At 42.8% G+C, this 20,093-nt stretch overlaps 1 protein-coding gene across 1 annotated transcript in view; it reads right to left on the reverse strand.

The window, feature by feature from the left end:
* The window catches only part of ACSL3 (acyl-CoA synthetase long chain family member 3), an 84,042-nt gene extending 81,054 nt beyond the window's left edge, over positions 1 to 2,988 (reverse strand). Inside the window, exon 1 of the mRNA XM_082631455.1 lies at positions 2,747 to 2,988. The gene's annotated coding sequence lies outside the window, so the exon portion shown is untranslated. The remainder of the gene's footprint in view (positions 1 to 2,746) is intronic.
* Between the last annotated feature and the right edge of the window lie 17,105 nt (positions 2,989 to 20,093).

Below are 20,093 nucleotides of genomic sequence, written 5' to 3' on the forward strand. Positions count from 1 at the left end.
CGTACTGATACTGGGCAATCTTAATTTAAACAAAACTGGAATCGCTGGAAAATGACATATAATATAGTTTATTTTACATATTCATATATTTATTTTCTTAGTGTTCCATACCACTCTTACAAATTATTAGAAGTAAACTCATAAAAGGTAAATTTTAAAATTAATATTTAATATTAGAGAAGACTAGAATAACATGAATGCAAAATGCCAGCTGGTATCATGGACTCAATCCTGGAACAGAAAAAAGAGCATTAGTGGAAAAACTGGTGATATCTGAATAAAGTCTACAGTTAAGAGGATAATATCAATATTAATTTCTTGTTTTGACAAATGAACCAAGGTTATGTGACACGTTAGTATAAGAGCAGGGGAGCTGGGTTATGGTATACAGGAATATTCCATATTTGCAACTTTTCTGTAAATCTCAAATCATCCCAAAATAAAAAGTTTAAATATATATATATAGGGCTTCCCTGGTGGCGCAGTGGTTGAGAGTCCGCCTGCCGATGCAGGGGACGCGGGTTCGTGCCCCGGTCTGGGAAGATCCCGCATGCCGCGGAGCGGCTGGGCCCGTGAGCCATGGCCACTGAGCCTGCGCGTCCGGAGCCTGTGCTCCGCAATGGGAAAGGCCACAACAGTGAGAGGCCCGCGTACCGCAAAATAAATAAATAAATAAATATATAATACCCAGTCTAGTCAACAAGCACTATTGGTCACCCACCATCTAAGGGGAAAAACAAAACCACCTCCCTAGACTAGATTTCCATCTAAATCACAATCCTCTATACAGTATTCGTTCACACACTACTTGTCCTTCGTTACACATTACACATATCATAATGTGTCATTATATATTATTTGTATGAGATTTGCTTCATGTTTGTTTCCTCCGTAAAGGCAAAGCTCCCATCAATTCTGTTCACTGCTGCATTCTCAGCACTTTACATGGTGCCTGATATAGAACAGGAACTAAAGGCTCTAAGTGAGCAATTAATTGAAAGAGGAATGGTTAACTTAAGCAGAACCAGACAGCAGAGGAGCACATAAGCAATGAGAAAAATGTTGGGGCTTTAAGATCTGACTTCCCAAACCAGACAGGGATTGATTCTTCCCATCCCTCCTTCCTTCCTTCTTTCCTTCAAGGACATGACTCAGAATATTTCAGCTTTAAATCAACCAGCGCAAACATCTTACAAACCCAGTAACTGAGACCCAAAGACACTAGGTGACCCATACATCCAGTAGATCTCTGCTCTACACCCAACACTGCCATCCTACAGAACCAACGCTTTCTATAGAAAAAGAGAGAAACCAGGAAAAGTCTGAAGGGAAACTACCAGAGTGACTAAAGAAGCCTTACTCATTCTTAAGGGTGAGAAGTGCATGGGAAGACGCCAGAACACAAAAAAAGAATAAAGTCTGTGCAGCACACTCCCGTGTCACACCTCCTCCGCCCTGTAATAACCTACTAATACACTTCCAGGAGCACCTCAGCAGCACCCTTCAACTCTCGGAACTAATCTGGGGAAACAAAAAAGGTTATCATCAAACTACAGCTCTCCTGGACACTCAAACAAAAATCCACGGTGACAACTATTCAGCCAGCCACCAAGGAGTGGCAGTATACTGTAGTGCTTAGATGTGAAAGCTCTGGATTTTCAGACAGGCGGATCTGAATCCCAGCTTCTCCTCTTACTTGCTGTGATCTGGGGGCAAGTTAATATATCCAAACAGCAGTTTCTCCAGCTGTAAAATGGGAATAACCGCCACCCTAGTGGGTTGTTCACAGTTTCAGAGATACTATACAGAAAGCTCTTAGCACAACACCCGCAATGTTATAAAGGCTCAATAAGTGTCAGCTGTTTGGCATCTTATTCGGCTATAATCACTTTCATGAGGCCTAGTCTCTCTCTAACGTCCATATAATTTCAAAGACGTTGTTCTACCCTATTTTTGAAAGGCCATATACACAATAGCTTCGAGCACATTTTCTAAATCCAGCCTGGACAAACCAGTTCTATGTCTCTGGGCCTCGGGTTGCTCATCTGTGAAACGGGCCGGATCATCCCTACCCCACTGGGCTGGTGATAGCGAGCACTCTCTCGGTATTACACATTCCACTACTGCTGTATAATTAAAATGCACCTAGGGAAAATAAACCTTCAACTCCCAACCCCAAAACAATAGTATTCATCCCCGCCCCATCACCACTGATCGTGGCCTGAACAAATACCAAGGTCGACCCATCTCACACCCCCAATTTCTCCTCACACCCCGCAGCAACCCACCCACACCCCCAGTGTGGGTTTCCGAAACCGCAGGGCTCAGTTTCCTCCCAGCGACGGCGTCAGAGCCGGGCTAGTGAAAGCTGTCAATCCCCCAGGCCACCCCGCCCCCAAAGCGCCGGGAAAGACCCTGCCGCATCCTTCCTCCCCCGGACAGCGCGGCCGCTCGGGCTGCGGTTCCCCCAGCTCACGTGGGCCCTTCGGCCCGGGCCCCACCTCACCAGCTTCCCAGACCCCACGGCCGCGCCTCCCACACACGCCGCGGGCCGGCCCCAGAGCCCTGCACCGCCAGCGCGCACACCCTCGGCGCCGGGCTCGGCGGCCACGTCGAGGAGCCGGGGCCTCCAGGCCGGCCGCGTCCCTCCCCCAGGCCCGGGCCGCCCTCGGGCCCAACCCGGCCGCACGCGGAGGCCCCGCCGCCAACACGGCCCCGCCGCTCCCACCACGGGCGCCGCACTCACCGCGAGGCCGGAGCTCCGGTTCCTCCGGCCCATGCAGGCCTTGCTGCGCCCCCAGAGCATTCACGCCCCGGGCCGCCTCCTGGGGACCCTGACGCAGCCTCCGCGGTCGCACTGCGAGAGGGCAGCGGTTGGCTGCCCGGTCAGCTGCCGCGCCGCTTCGTCTCAGCCCCAGCACTCGCAACTAGCACAGCGTAGCGCCCCAGCGCCGGCAGACCAGCGTCTGCTGAACCGAACCGCCCAAGACGCGCGCCCCCGGCCGGCGCTCGTTGCATATGCAGAGAGGCAGCCGCCCATTGGCCCGCGGGCGGTGGCGCGTGCGGGGCTGGGCCTATCGAATTCCGGCCGGGAGCGCGGCGCGGGCGGCCGGGGGCGGGGCGGGGTTACTATGGGTCATTCGCCCGAGCTGGGGCGGACGGGACACAGCCGCAGCCGGCGCGGGGCGGGGACAGGTCGGCGGGGAGGGACCGGACCACTGCGGCCGGGAGAGGGGAGGGGAGCCAGTCTGTGCGGCCGCGACATGGGCGGAGATGGGGCGGGGCCGGCCGGGTCTGCAGGAGGGCAGTTCCTGAGGAAAAAGACCACCGCCTTGTCCCCCGAAAAAAGAACTAGAAAACGCAGATATTGCTGTAATGCATAAATCTTAATATAGGTCAGGAAAAAAAATGCGCGTTATTATTTTCATTCTTAATTGGATTACTTGTTTCGTTCTTGCACAAATTTGTCAAATTTTATAAAATAAAATGATTTTTGGAAATGTCTGAAGCGAGAGGGTCTCAAAAATTCAAAGCATGTTTCTTTATTGTCTCTTGTTTTGGGCTTACCGAACCCAGCAAATAACCCATCTCCCCTCAGTGCACTCACTAATTATACCAGATTGATATTTGTTTTCAAATGATAAAGCTGACCCCAAATTATTGTCTTTGGACGTTCTTTTTATGAAGCTAAAACTGTTTCTGTATTTTAAAGTTTGCCATTATATTTCACTTTAGACACTACAAAAAGGAAAAAAACATAGAGTGCAGGTAGACTGCATTACTGCAAGCAAACAAACCAAAACACAAATGACTAAAACAACAAGTACAATACACTGTAAGAAAGATGGCTTTCATTACCCAAGCAGCAGTGGGGTTGAGCTTTTCTTTTTTCTTTAATCCAACATATTATTTAGTTGGTCTGTGGACAAAGTTACAACATTAAGTCAGATTTGATACCACAAGAAATAAAACATTTGGAGGGGTTTATTTTGTTTTGAAGTAATGAAGGAGCTAGAAATAGCTACTTGAATAGTAAACCTCGATGCTATGCAAAACTTGTCTTTAAGTAGGTGAAAGGTGACGTTCATGAGCCAGCCTCTGGCTAAAGCAGGGGCTCGCTTCCCAAGAGAATCTCAAAATCCTTGAAGCCGCCTGAACTTGAGCTAGGTGGAGTGATGAGGCTGAGAGCAAAGAAATCTCACTCACCTTGGGCCCCAGGCCAGTTTAACTACCTAAAGGAAAGGATACCTGATTCAGACAACCTGCTCTTCTGCTAGAAAAATAGGTTCATTTGCTCGCTAATCTGTCGAAGCGCTGTCAAAGGTTAACACCCTGAAGATAAATGGAATGCAGAATTTCTTATCTGAAAAGACCCGCCACCATTCTGCACGCTGAGGGAAGTATACCTTAAAAGTGGTAGTTCCAGAACCAGGAAAAGCCTCTAGCAAAATAAGTAATTTACAAGGGAGGAATCTTTTTTTCCATCAATAAGCATAAAGCAGACTAGTAGAATTCCAGCAAAACATCTTCATTATCTCTTTCTGTATTACTAGTGTGTGTGTGTGTGTGTGTGTGTGTGTGTGTGTGTATGATATATATTTTTAAAGAAAAATACTCCTTGGACTCAAAATTCTAAATTCCCATCTTGTTTGCTTAGGGTAAACAGAAATGTAATGTTTCCAGTCTCTAAGATGTTCTGTTTTTAAAATAAAATAATATATGCACAGTTGCTTTTCTTTTATTCAGGATTTCAGTATATTTTTACTTAGAGCTTTTGAGGGAATTATGAAATTTGGCTGCATTTTCCTTCTTTTTAGAAAAACTCAATTCAGAGACTCTAATGGCCAACTGAATGAAAACGTCCAACGGTCCCTTTTACAGTTTTGTTATTTCTCCCAATTACAGGGCTATTGAGAGGAGATATTCTTGTAATTTTCATGAATACCTAATGATCTGTCTCATGTGAAGGGTCATGGAAATAGTTTGTGCTTCTATAGTAAACTATATACTACTAGCATTTTCCATAATCATTATAAGGTAAAACCAGGACCAGCTGATATTTAAAAGTTTAACAGAAACTTTTTGTTCTTTCATTTCTGGTGGATTGGGAAGGGAAGACCGTGATTGAAGTAGCATACTATACTATATTTTTGAGTTAAGATGGCGCTGGCCTCAAGGAGTAGAACATCCAACAAAAACCAACTTAAATTATGACATTTATTTACCTCACTTAAAGATAACTCAAGAGGCAGGACAAGTCCAAGATTGGTCCAGGGACTCTGCTAGGTCACTGTGGACCTCAGCTTTTACATCTTTCACTCTGGCTTTATCCTTAGACCATCATAGTCACAGATGGCCACGACAGTTTCAAGTGTCACATGAAGACACAACAGCATCTGGCCAAAGAATAGGGGCATGTTTCCTAAATGCCGCTTCTTATCAGGGAGGAAACCCTTTCTCAGAAAGCTAACAACTGACTGCTCCTCAAGTCCTAGTGGCCAGAATTGGGTCACGTCATTTCCTAGCTGCAAGAGAAACCAGGAAATGCCAGCATTTTTGGTCTTTCTAGTAGAAGGTGGACACCATCAACACAGAAGCAGCCATGGGAAGGAATAAACGTGGGAAGCCCAATTCAGAAGTGTCCACCGTGGGTATCACTGGAAATTACCCACCTCTGACTAGAAGTGGCTTAAACAATAAAACCATCTGTTATCTCACTTAAAATGTCCAGAGGAAAGCAATTCTAGGGTTTCTTCAAAGGGCTCACTGGTGTCATCAGAACCCAGCTCCTTCTATCTCTTTACTCTGCCATTCTCAGTCTTCATGTTCTCTCTCTTCCTGGTTACAGAGTGGCTGCAACTGCTCCAAATGTTATCTTTACACAATACTACATCCAAAGCCAGAAGGGAAAATTGGCTTCTCCGACATGTCAGTATGTGTTTATTATGGCACTGCATCTTCCCAAGATGTATTCAGCCCACTTCCCCTAAACCAATCACTAGCAAATGAAAATACCCTGATAAGCTTAGCTCAATCATAGATCATCCACTAGGGCTGGGAGAGAATGTTCTAGCAACTGGGGACAGAGCATCATTTGACCTTTGGTTCAAAGCCTATGCCATATTTTGAAGCACAGGGCCCCACCCCAAAAGAGCATCATGTACAAGCTGACTCCTTAGCTGGGCCTTTAAGAGACCTTTAAGAGTTCTGTCAGGCAGCATGTATATGGTAATACCCATGGGTCCTATAGTCACATGCCCACTGCTGCTACTCTGCAGAAAAATGAGTTTCTTGGTTGCAGATCAGTGTTATGTAAGATTCCATGAAGGCAAAGCCAATACTCTGTGGGGCCTCAGGTTGTAGTGCTAGCAAGACTTAGTAGGCAGGATTGGCAGAACTGTGCCTGGGTTATGTATCAGCCCCAATAGGGACAAATTACTGCCTTACCCTCTGGTAGGGAGAAAGCCCTGAGATGGAGATTCACAGGTGCCATCAGGAAATCCTGGACGTGTGAATGCTGAGGGGATATGTTCAGGGCATCAACAGAATCTGCTACAGGTGGACACTCAACAGTGTTTGTCATTATCCTTTTGTTTAAAAAAAAAAAGAAACTAGAATGTATTTTAAGAAATTTTCCAATTACTGAATTTCAAGGAAAGAATCAGGAGAATTCTAAGAGATCTTGTATATCCAAATCCTGCAGTCCTTCCAGGAAGTTCTTTGCAACACAGGTATCAACTTCAGGAGGGCTGTACATGTTGATCATGGGGTGAGACATCACTGTGGGATACCCTCACATCCACTAAAGATCTCTAGGGATTGAGATTCTCAAACTCAATGTCTTTCAATGACACTGGATTCCATAAACGCTCTAGCAATGTGTTCTTTCTTCAATTTAAGGTAATTTAATTTTGTTCCACTTTAGTGATTAAGAACCGACCCGCCTCCTTTTAGTAACCCTTCATATTAATGAAATACTTTAAATTCCACTTTTACTTTTTCTTTTCCAGGCTAGACTATCTCTTTTTTTTAACTCTTTTCCAAATGACCTATCTTCTATCCCTTTAGTCATTTTTATTATTCTTCTCCTTTCTTCGTCATTTGGAGGACAAAATAGAATACCTAAACTTTAACAAGGGCCTGACAATTGTAAAATATATTGAAAGAATCCATTCCAAGTCCTTACCTATCAGAATTCCATTAAAATAGCCTAAAATTAATTGGCTTTTTAAAGTAACCACACATACTTTTTCATTCCTGGTTCCTTTTGATTAATGATAACTTCCAGTTAAGGCAATGAACATTAATTAGCTACACATACTTATGTGTCTAAAAGTCTCTTCAAATCCATTGTTGGGCTTGTTTGCTGTTTTATGTATTAGTCTCTGAATACTTAGCTTTTTATATCATTTTTATTAAAACTTCTCTGTAATTTATCAATTCATATAACTCTCCTATCCATTTTATATCTGTAAAAAAAACTCTGAATTCAGGCAGTTATATTAAACTCTCCAGAATAGTTGGTTTTCTATTATTTTTCAAAGGTGTACTGGAACAGAGACTCAATATATTTGATTAAAAAGAGATAACCGAGAACACCTACTGAACACTGGCAGAAGACCTCAGACCTCCCAAAAGGCAAGAAACTCCCCCACGTACCTGGGAAGGGCAAAGCGGAGAGATTCCCGCACAGAGGATTGGTGCCGACCAGCCCGAGAGGCTTGTCTGCTCGCCCGCCGGGGCGGGCAGCGCTGGAAGCTGAGGCCCGGGCTTCGGTCAGAGCGCAGGGAGAGGACTGGGGCTGGCACTGAGAACTCAGCCTGAAGGGAGCTAATGCGCCACAGCTAGCCGGGAGGGAGTCCGGGAAAATTCTGGAGCTGCCGAAGAGGCAAGAGACTATTTCTTCCCTCTTGGTTTCCTGGTGCGTGAGGAGAGGGGATTAAGAGCGCTGCTTAAAGGAGCTGCACAGACGGGCCGTGAGCCGCGGCTAAAAGCACGGAGCCCAGAGACGGGCGTGGGACGCTGGGGCTGCTGCTGCCGCCGCCAAGAGGCCTGTGTGCGAGCACAGGTCACTGTCCACGCCGCCCTTCCGGGAGCTGGTACAGACCGTCACTGCCGGGGTCCCAGGATCCAGAGACGGCTTCCCTGGGAGAACGCACGGCGCGCCTCGGGCTGGTGCAACGTCACGCCGGACTCTGCCGCTGCAGGCTCGCCCCGCACTCCATGCCCCTCCCTACCCCCCGGCCTGAGTGAGCCAGAGTCCCCGAAGCGGCTGCTCTTTTAACCCTGTCCTGTCTGAGCGAAGAACAGACACCCTCCGGCGACCTACACGCAGAGGCGGGGCCAAATCCAAAGCTGAGACCCGGGAGCTGTGGGAACAAAGAAGAGAAAGGGAAATCTCTCCCAGCAGCCTCAGAAACAGCGGATTAAAGCTCCACAATCAACTTGATGTACCCTGCATCTGTGGAATACATGAATAGACAACAAATCATCCCAAATTGAGGAGCCAGGAGTCAGTGCTGTGCCTCTGAGGTGGGAGAGCCAACTTCAGGACACTGGTCCACAAGAGACCTCCCAGCATCACATAATATCAAACGGCAAAAATCTTCCAGAGATCTCCATCTCAACACCAGCACCCAGCTTCACTCAACGACCAGCAAGCTACAGTGCTGGACAGCCTATGCCAAACAACTAGCAAGACAGGAACACGACGCCACCCATTAGCAGAGAGGTGGCCTAAAATCATAAAAATTCCGCAGACACCCCAAAACACACCACCAGACGTGGACCTGCCCACCAGAAAGACAAGATCCAGCCTCATCCACCAGAACACAGGCACTAGTCCCCTCCACCAGGAAGCCTACACAACCCACAAAACCAACCTTAGCCACTAGGGACAGACACCAAAAACAACGGGAACTACGAACCTGCAGCCTGCAAAAAGGAGACCCCAAACACAGTAACATAAGCAAAATGAGAAGACAGAAAAACACACAGCAGGAGAAGGAGCAAGATAAAAACCCACCAGGCCTAACAAATGAAGAGGTAATAGGCAGTCTACCTGAAAAAGAATTCAGAATAATGATGGTAAAGATGATCCAAGATTCTATTTCCATGATCCAAAATCTTGGAAATAGAATAGACAAAATGCAAGAAACAGTTAACAAGGACCTAGAAAAACTAAAGATGAATCAAGCATCGATTAAAAACACAATAAATGAAATGAAAAATACTCTAGATGGGATCAATAGCAGAATAACTGAGGCAGAAGAATGGATAAGTGAGGTGGAAGATAAAATAGTGGAAATAACTGCTGCAGAGCAAAATAAAGAAAAAAGAATGAAAAGAACAGAGGACAGTCTCAGAGACCTCTGGGACAACATTAAATGCACCAACATTCGAATTATAGGGGTTCCAGAAGAAGAAGAGAAAAAGAAAGGGACTGAGAAAATATTTGAAGAGATTATAGTTGAAAACTTCCCTAATATGGGAAAGGAAATAGTTAATCAAGTCCAGGAGGCACAGAGAGTCCCATACAGAATAAATCCAAGGAGAAATACGCCAAGACACATATTAATCAAACTGTCAAAAATTAAACACAAAGAAATCATATTAAAAGCAGCAAGGGAAAACAACAAATAACACACAAGGGAATCCCCATCAGGATAACAGCTGATCTCTCAGCAGAAACTCTACAAGCCAGAAGGGAGTGGCAGGACATAATTAAAGTGATGAAGGAGAAAAACCTGCAACCAAGATTACTCTACCCAGCAAGGATCTCATTCAGATTTGATGGAGAAATTAAAACGTTTACAGACAAGCAAAAGCTGAGAGAGTTCAGCACCACCAAATCAGCTTTACAACGAATGCTAAAGGAACTTCTCTAGGCAAGAAACACAACGAAGGAAAATACCTACAATAACGAACCCAAAACAATTAAGAAAATGGGAATAGGAACATACAAATCAATAATTACTTTCAATGTAAATGGACTAAATGCTCCCACGAAAAGACACAGATTGGCTGAATGGATACAAAAACAAGACCCACATTTATGCTGTCTACAAGAGACCCACTTCAGACCTAGAGACACATACAGACTGAAAGTAAGGGGATGGAAAAAGATATTCCATGCAAATGGAAACCAACAGAAAGCTGGAGTAGCAATTCTCATATCAGACAAAATAGACTTTAAAATAAAGACTATTACAAGAGACCAAGAAGGACACTACATAATGATCAAGGGATCAATCCAAGAAGAAGATATAACAATTGTAAATATTTATGCACCCAACATAGGAGCACCTCAATACATAAGGCAAATACTAACAGCCATAAAAGGAGAAATCAACAGTAACACAATCATAGTAGGGGACCTTAACACCCCACTTTCACCAATGGACAGATCATCCAAAATGAAAATAAATAAGGAAACCCAGGCTTTAAATGATACATTAAACAAGATGGACTTAGTTGATATTTATAGGACATTCCATCCAAAAACAACAGAATACACATTTTTCTCAAGTGCTCATGGAACATTCTCCAGGATAGATCATATCTTGGGTCACAAATCAAGCCTTGGTAAATTTAAGAAAATTGAAATTGTATCAAGTATCTTTTCTGACCACAATGCTATGAGACTAGATATCAATTACAGGAAAAGATCTGTAAAAATTACAAACACATGGAGGCTAAACAATACACTACTTAATAACGAACTGATCACTGAAGAAATCAAAAAGGAAATTAAAAAATACCTAGAAACAAATGACAATGGAGACACGACGACCCAAAACCTATGGGATGCAGCAAAAGCAGTTCTAAGAGGGAAGTTTATAGCAATACAATCCTACCTTAAGAAACAGGAAACATCTCGAATAAACAACCTAACCTTGCACCTAAAGCAATTAGAGAAAGAAGAACAAAAACATCCCAAAGTTAGCAGAAGGAAAGAAATCATAAAAATCAGATCGGAAATAAATGAAAAAGAAATGAAGGAAACAATAGCAAAGATCAATAAAACTAAAAGCTGGTTCTTTGAGAAGATAAACAAAATTGATAAACCATTAGCCAGACTCATCAAGAAAAAAAAGGGAGAAGACTCAAATCAATAGAATTAGAAATGAAAAAGGAGAAGTAACAACTGACAGTGCAGAAATACAAAAGATCATGAGAGATTATTACAAGCAACTCTATGCCAATAAAATGGACAACCTGGAAGAAATGGACAAATTCTTAGAAATGCACAACCTGCCAAGACTGAATCAGGAAGAAATAGAAAATATAAACAGACCAATCACAAGCACTGAAATTGAAACTGTGATTAAAAATCTTCCAACAAACAAAAGCCCAGGACCAGATGGCTTCACAGGCGAATTCTATCAAGCATTTAGAGAAGAGTTAACACCTATCCTTCTCAAACTCTTCCAAAATATAGCAGAGGGAGGAACACTCCCAAACTCATTCTACGAGGCCACCATCACCCTGATACCAAAACCAGACAAGGATGTCACAAAGCAAGAAAACTACAGGCCAATATCACTGATGAACATAGATGCAAAAATCCTCAACAAAATACTAGCAAACAGAATCCAACAGCACATTAAAAGGATCATACACCATGATCAAGTGGGGTTTATTCCAGGAATGCAAGGATTCTTCAATATACGCAAATCAATCAACGTGATACACCATATTAACAAATTGAAGGAGAAAAACCATATGATCATCTCAATAGATGCAGAGAAAACTTTCGACAAAATTCAACACCCATTTATGATAAAAAACCCTGCAGAAAGTAGGCATAGAGGGAACTTTCCTCAAAATAATAAAGGCCATATATGACAAACCCACAGCCAGCATCGTCCTCAATGGTGAAAAACTGAAACCATTTCCACTAAGATCAGGAACAAGACAAGGCTGCCCACTCTCACCACTCTTATTCAACATAGTTTTGGAAGTTTTACCCACAGCAATCAGAGAAGAAAAGGAAATAAAAGGAATCCAAATCAGAAAAGAAGAAGTAAAGCTGTCACTGTTTGCAGATGACATGATACTATACATAGAGAATCCTAAAGATGCTACCAGAAAACTACTAGAGCTAATCAATGAATTTGGTAAAGTAGCAGGATACAAAATTAATGCACAGAAATCTCTGGCATTCCTATATACTAATGAGGAAAAATCTGAAAGTGAAATCAAGGAAACACTCCCATTTACCATTGCAACAAAAAGAATAAAATATCTAGGAATAAACCTCCCTACGGAGACAAAAGACCTGTATGCAGAAAATTATAAGACACTGATGAAAGAAATTAAAGATGATACAAATAGATGGAGAGATGTACCATGTTCTTGGATGGGAAGAATCAACATTGTGAAAATGAGTCTACTACCCAAAGCAATCTACAGATTCAATGCAATCCCTATCAAACTACCACTGGCATTTTTCACAGAACTAGAACAAAAAATTTCACAATTTGTATGGAAACACAAAAAATCCCGAATAGCCAAAGGAATCTTGAGAACGAAAAATGGAGCTGGAGGAATCAGGCTCCCTGACTTCAGACTATTCTACAAAGCTACAGTAATCAAGACAGTGTGGTACTGGCACAAAAACAGAAAGATAGATCAATGGAACAGGATAGAAAGCCCAGAGATAAACCCACGGACATATGGTCACCTTATCTTTTTAAAGGAGGCAGGAATGTACAGTGGAGAAAGGACAGTCTCTTCAATAAGTGGTGCTGGGAAAACTGGACAGGGACATGTAAAAGTATGAGATTAGATCACTCCCTAACACCATACACAAAAATAAGCTCAAAATGGATTAAAGACCTAAATGTAAGGCCAGACACTATCAAACTCTTAGAGGAAAACATAGGCAGAACCCTCTATGACATAAATCACAGCAAGATCCTTTTGGACCCACCTCCTAGAGAAATGGAAATAAAAACAAAGATAAACAAATGGGACCTAATGAAACTTCAAAGCTTTTGCACAGCCAAGGAAACCATAAAGAAGACGAAAAGACAACCCTCACAATGGGAGAAAATATTTGCAAATGAAGCAACTGACAAAGGATTAATCTCCAAAATTTATAAACAGCTCATGCAGCTCAATAGCAAAAAAACAAACAACCCAATCCAAAAATGGGCAGAAGACTTAAATAGGCATTTCTCCAAAGAAGATATACAGACTGCCAACAAACACATGAAAGAATGCTCAACATCATTAATCATTAGAGAAATGCAAATCAAAACTACAATGAGATATCATCTCACACCAGTCAGAATGGCCATCATCAAGAAATCTAGAAACAATAAATGCTGGAGAGGGTGTGGAGAAAAGGGAACACTCTTGCACTGCTGGTGGGAATGTGAATTGGTACAACCACTATGGAGAACAGTATGGAGGTTCCTTAAAAAACTACAAATAGAACTGCAATATGACCCAGCAATCCCACTACTAGGCATATACCCTGAGAAAACCATAATTCAAAAAGAGACATGTACCAAAATGTTCATAGCAGCCCTATTTACAATAGCCCGGAGATGGAAACAACCTAAGTGTCCATCATCGGATGAATGGATAAAGAAGATGTGGCACATATATACAATGGAATATTACTCAGCCATAAAAAGAAACGAAATTGAGCTATTTGTAATGAGGTGGATAGACCTAGAGTCTGTCATACAGAGTGAAGTAAGTCAGAAAGAGAAAGACAAATACTGTATGTTGACACATATATATGGAATTTAAGGGAAAAAAATGTCATGAAGAACATAGGGGTAAGACAGGAATAAAGACACAGATCTACTACAGAATGGACTTGAGGATATGGGGAGGGGGAAGGGTAAGCTGTGACAAAGCGAAAGAGCGGCATGGACATATATCCACTACCAAACGTAAGGTAGATAGCTAGTGGGAAGCAGCCGCATAGCACAGGGAGATCAGCTCGGTGCTTTGTGACCAGCTGGAGGGGTGGGATAGGGAGGGCGGGAGAGAGACGCAAAAGGGAGGGGATATGGGAACATATGTATATGTATAACTGATTAAATTTGTTAATTAAAAAAATTTTAAAAAAAGAGATAACCTAGAGTATCAGCTAGAATTAATTTTGGCTGCATGTACTTGAGAATGCAAAACAATAGCAGCTAGACCATGCAAAGGTGTTTATTCCACATAAAAGGAGTATGGAACGAGGTAGTCCAAGGCTAGAACAACAACTCCATGAAATCATCAGGGACCCAAGATGCTTCTCTCTTTCTGCTCTGCTATTCTCAGTGTGTGGCTTCTTCATATGTGACCATATTCAAGGTCCATATTCGAGGACCATATTCAAGGTCCATATTCAAGGTCATAAAATAGCTGCTAGAGCTCCAGCTATTACAACCACACGCTGGCATTAAGAAGGAAGAAAGGGGGCTTCCCTGGTGGTGCAGTGGTTAAGAATCCACCTGCCAATGCAGGGGACATTGGTTCAAGCCCTGGTCTGGGAAGATCTCACATGCCACGGAGCAACTAAGCCCATGTGCCACAACTGCTGAGCCTGAGCTCTAGAGCCCGCGTGCCACAACTACTGAAGCCCACGCACCTAGAGACCGTGCTCCGCAACAAGGGAAACCTCCACAATGAGAAGTCCACACACCACAGTGAAGAGTAACCCCCACTCACCGCAACTAGAGAAAGCCCATGCAAAGCAATGAAGACCCAACACAGCCAAAAATAAATAAATAAAATAAATAAATAAATAAAACCCTTAAGAACGTCATAAGCTTTAAAAAAAAGAAAGAAAGAAAGAAAGAAGAATGTGAAAGGCAATAGAGCGTTTTTGGCAATACAAACAGTTCTATATTTTTCTGATAAAGAGCCTTCCTATAATTGTGAAATAAGTAAATAACCCCAAGACTTCTCTTCTCGGGAACTGTCTTAATTCCTTTTAGCATTCCTTACTGAACTTACTTCTCACTCCCTGCATCATTTTTGTTTCTTTTCTCTGGACCTGCTATAATTTCTCTCCATCATTATAAAGTATTTGGAAACCAAATCTGGATTCAATGCTCTAATTAACTGAACATTAATTCAACAGATATTTAAGTGCCACCAGAGGACAGATACTGTGCTAGATGTCACAAATAGAGCACTTATTGAGACAGAAATGGTCCTGACCTTCAAGAAGCTTATGCTCTAAGATCATTATAATAAATAAATAAAAAAGATAGTTCCAGAGTTGGAGGTGCTCTTCAGACATTTAAACAGGATAACTAGAAGAAAAGAGGAACAAAGACAATTTTGGATAGGGAGGTCAGGGGAGACAACTCTCAGAGGTGACATTTAAGCCCTGGTGAGGAACTGGCTGATATTTTTGGCAGGAAAATAATTTTGCGACTCTAGAGAGCCTCTCCCAGAACCTAGGAATATATTCTTGTATCACATGGACTTGACCTGGCATTTTTAGAAATCCTGCCCAGTTTGCAGAATCCATAAATATTATAACAAGGAACACAGTCCTATCACCCAAACGTCCATTATATCTTGCTTTGTCATTTAAGGCATTTAACTCAATGTCAAGTGCTCTGGGAAGACCCCAAGCAAAATTACTTGTCCCATTCTCTCTGCGTTGTTCATGCTACTGTTTTATCAGTTAGGTCTCCTTGGGTTACAAGTAATAGAAAATGCAAATTAAACTTGCTTAAGCAATTGGAGTTTAATGACTTATAAATTAAAGGGTGTACATCGGCCTTCAGGGACAGATTGATACAGAGCTCAAAAGGATCAGAAAGAGTAGTTCTGACTTTCTCCATTCCTCAGATCTACTTCCTTGGTGACAGTGTTTGCTTCATCCTGGCTTCCCCACCCCCAGGGCAGCAAGATGGCTAGAGGTTATGGCAGACTCCTCTCCCACTGGAAATTCCAACTCTCCTCCCAGAAATCTCATTTCCTCTTGAGGCATTGTGTCTCTCCTTGCTCAGTTTATGTCCTCAACAGTATACTCTGTCTGTCCAGACCTGACTCACCTGCTCCAGCCTGGGATCCAAGGATGGAGGGCAGCTATCCACATCTCAGAAGCATGAGGGAAAGTGTTGGGAGGTAGGTGTAGATGTCCCACAGGAAAATCAGAGCGTGTTACTGGTAGAAAGGTGAAAGGATACAAAAACACCATATTGCATTACCATGAGCTTAGTGTTTCTTGTGCTGTATTAGGTCAGCTCTGTTTATCTCTTTCTCAAACCCCATGATGAGCTGTTTGAGAAGAACCACATCTTCACCTTTTTATTCCATAAGGTCTACCCAATGTGCTGATAGATATAACACCTGCACCAAGTGAGCTCAACACACATTTGCTGAATTCAACTATTGAGTACGGTACACTCATGCGTAAGTGTAGAGGAGTACATATACCAGCGATGGTATTTGCAGTACATTTAAATCTCTCACAAGACATCAAACTATTTTTTAAAAGTTCGACTGAGAGGGCTTCCCTGGTGGCGCAGTGGTTTGGAGTCCGCCTGCCGATGCAGGGGACGTGGGTTCGTGCCCTGGTCTGGGAGGATCCCACATGCCGCGGAGCGGCTGGGCCCGTGAGCCATGGCCGCTGAGCCTGCGCGTCTGGAGCCTGTGCTCCGCGGCGGGAGAGGCCACAGCGGTGAGAGGCCCGCGTACCGCAAAAAAAAAAAAAAGTTCTACTGAGAAACTGTCCTCACACTACATTTATTTCAGTTCTTGCTTCTGTGATATTTAGTTTATCTTAATAGTCATTCTTTCTGCAGCCAGTTAATTCCTATATATTTTTTCCTCAATCATATATTTCGATCCACATTTAATTTACCATTTTGTAAGTCTTCAAATCTAGTCTACTCAAAGTGTGCTCCATGAAAGGCAGCATCAGTGTCACCTGGTTGCTTGTAAAAAATGCAGAATCTCAGGCCCCACCTCAGACCTACTTGAACCACATCTGCATTTTAAAAAGATTTTCCGAGGATTCATAGAAAACCATAAAATTTGAGAATCACGAGTCTCCTGCTCTAAACTAGCACCATCCACTGAAGATATAATAGGAACCACATATGTAATTTAAAATTTTCTGGTAACCACATTAAAAAGTACAAAGAGGACTTCCCTGGTGGCGCAGTGGTTGAGAGTCTGCCTGCCGATGCAGGGGACACGGGTTCGTGCCCTGGTCCGGGAAGATCCCACATGCCGCGGAGCGGCTGGGCCCGTGAGCCATGGCGGCTGAGCCTGCACATCTGGAGCCTGTGCTCCACAACGGGAGAGGCCACAGCAGTGAGAGGCCCGCACACCGCAAAAAAAAAAAAAAAAAAAAAAAAAAGTACAAAGAAAACAAGCCAAATTAACTTTAGTAGTATATTTTATGTAACTCAATCTATCTCAAATATTATCATTTCAACTTGTAATCAATATAAAAAATAATCAGATATTCTTTGGGGTTACTCTTTCTAACCTGGTGTTTATTTTGTACTTACAGCACATCTCAATTTGGACTAACCACCTTTCAAGTGCTCGATAGCCACCTATGGTTGGCAGCTACTGCAGTTGGTGAAACCACATAACTCAGATTGGGACTTGAACCCACGGTCTTTTAGCTGACATCACACACCTGGTCTCAGGACTTAAGGAAGCTCAGGTTCTTAATGTCTCATGCCAGAAAGAATTCAGTGAGAGACAAAGTGATAGGTAAGAAGTAGATTTAGAGAGAAACACACTCCACAGAGTGTAGGCCATCTCAGAGGTGAGAGGCCCCGAAATATGGCATGGTTAGTTTTTATGGGCTGGGTAATTTCATAAGCTAATGAGTGGAAGGATTACTCCAACTCTTCCAGGGGAAGGGGTGGGGATTTCCAGGAATTGGGCTACCTCCCACTTTTTGGCCTTTTATGGTTAGCCTCAGAACTGTCATGGTGTTGGTGGGTGTCATTTAGATGCTAATATGTTACAACGAGCGTATAATGAGGCTCAAGGTCTAGTGGAAGTCGAGTCTTCTGCCATCTTGGACCTAGTTGGTTCTAACCAGTTTTTGTCATGTCCTATGGCTACGTCATTCTTTTAAAGGTTGTGCCCTGCCTCCTTCCTTCCTGTTTCCTTGGCACAGCACTGGACTGTAAGATGCATGAAAACAACAGACCATGTCATTTCATTCTCCACTGTAACCCAGTGCCCAATACAGTGCCTGACGGGTAACAGACACTCAATAAATGTTTGTTGACTTAATATGTTTGAGTGGAGAGAGATTTAAAATATTTAACCAGCACAGCAAAAGTACTGACCAAACAAAATCAAGACAGACCCAGGATGTAAACTATCAGTAATGCCACATTAGAAAGAAGTAGCTCAATATCTGCGGGGATTGGTTCCAGCAGCCCCTGTGGGCACCAAAATCCAAGGATACTCAAGTGCCTTATATAAAATGATGTAGTATAATGAATACAGTCAGCCCTCAGTGTCCGAGATTCATTGAATCCACAGAAGTGAAACCCACAGATACTGAGGGCCAACTGTATGGGAACTGGGCCAATCCCTTCACATCTCAAATGGAACATGGGATAAAAACAGGTGGGTGATGTATGCTTAGTCACACATTTTTTTTATTACATACACTAGGATTAGACGATCAGGTCTTAACTTCCAACCCAGAGAGGCTTCCACTGCATTCATTCATTCATTCAGTGAGCACCTACTGTATGCAAAAGCATCATGCTGGACCCAGTGGGGGAAGAGACATAAAGAAGAATGATATTCATGCACTTCCAAGAAAACCAATTAAGGTCATTTTCATTTTCAATGGAACTGAAACCCAACTCAAACTAATTTACACAAAGAACAGCATTTATTCAGTCATATAATTGAAATTCTACAGGTAGAGTTGGCTTCTGGTGCAGCTTCCTCCAGACTCATGTGTCGGCAGGCTCCTCAGTTTTTCTGCCTCTCCGGAACTGTCTTCCTTCATGGGTTGACTTCATCCTCCATGGCTACCCCAGCCCTAAGCAACTCTTCCTCAAATCACCAAATCAAGCCCAGAAAGAATGACTATATTTTTCAGAAATCCTGGGAATATCATCTTGCATCGCGTTGGCCATGATTGGATTAATTGCCATCGCTACCTCTAAAACAGCCCTTATGTGTTGGGAGATAAAACATTCTGGCTCAAGTTAGTCATGGTCCATCCCCAGAGCTGAGAGTGTGGTCAGCAATGGTAGGCAGCACGTAGGCTTAGAGTGAGGAAGGGCTTTGAGTAAACGTGGCTCAGACGAGGGGAGAGCAAGCTGGTGTGCAAAACACAATAACATCTGCCCCAGGACCTGTGTTTTTCATTTCACTATCCCACTTTTGAGAAGGTAAAAATTAATCTGGAATACCCTCCTCTCCACTCTCTTCCTTCTCTCCCCTCCAGTTTTTCATCCTTTCTTTTCCTCTTTTCACTCTCTTAAAGGTAGAAGCATCAAGTGGACAGAATTTAGAATTATGGTCAAAGTCAAAACAGAGAAGTCATTTTGGTTTTTCTCTGTTGCTCCTTCAGCTCTTGAAAACTTTTATCATTTGTATTTATCTTGGTAAACACAGTTTTTAGTCTAGAAATTTTTAATGAAGTAAGGCCATGCCATAACAGCCAATTAAAAAAAAATACTGGGGAAGATTGTTTACTTGCATCTTGCTAGTTTATTTTTATTTATGCTGAATTTCTAATGATCTTGTGAACACTTCTAGGATTCATACACAAATAAAAAACCTTTTATATGTTTTACATGTTATCTGTTTTATATACTTTCTATGTAGTTTCTACATAGAAACTACACCACTCTAGTATTCATTATATGGTCATACCTTGCTTAAGAGCATATTTCTCAAACTAGTAGAAATTGTGGAAGTATCAAAGCATTAACTAAAGGCCAAGTGAGTACCTGATTTGTCACATCTGGGTACAAACTGCTTTAATTAGAACTGGGGAAAACCAAACTGTGACTTTGGGAAAGGGTCCCTCTCCATTCTGTGTGTTCCTGGCAGAACTACTGGTCACCAAACCTTATCCACTCTGGCCACAGAAGTACAGGACCCAACCTGCCAATCAGAAC

The sequence above is a fragment of the Mesoplodon mirus genome (genome assembly GCF_964341445.2).
Source record: "Mesoplodon mirus genome assembly, chromosome: 8".
NCBI classification, from domain to species: domain Eukaryota; kingdom Metazoa; phylum Chordata; class Mammalia; order Artiodactyla; family Ziphiidae; genus Mesoplodon; species Mesoplodon mirus.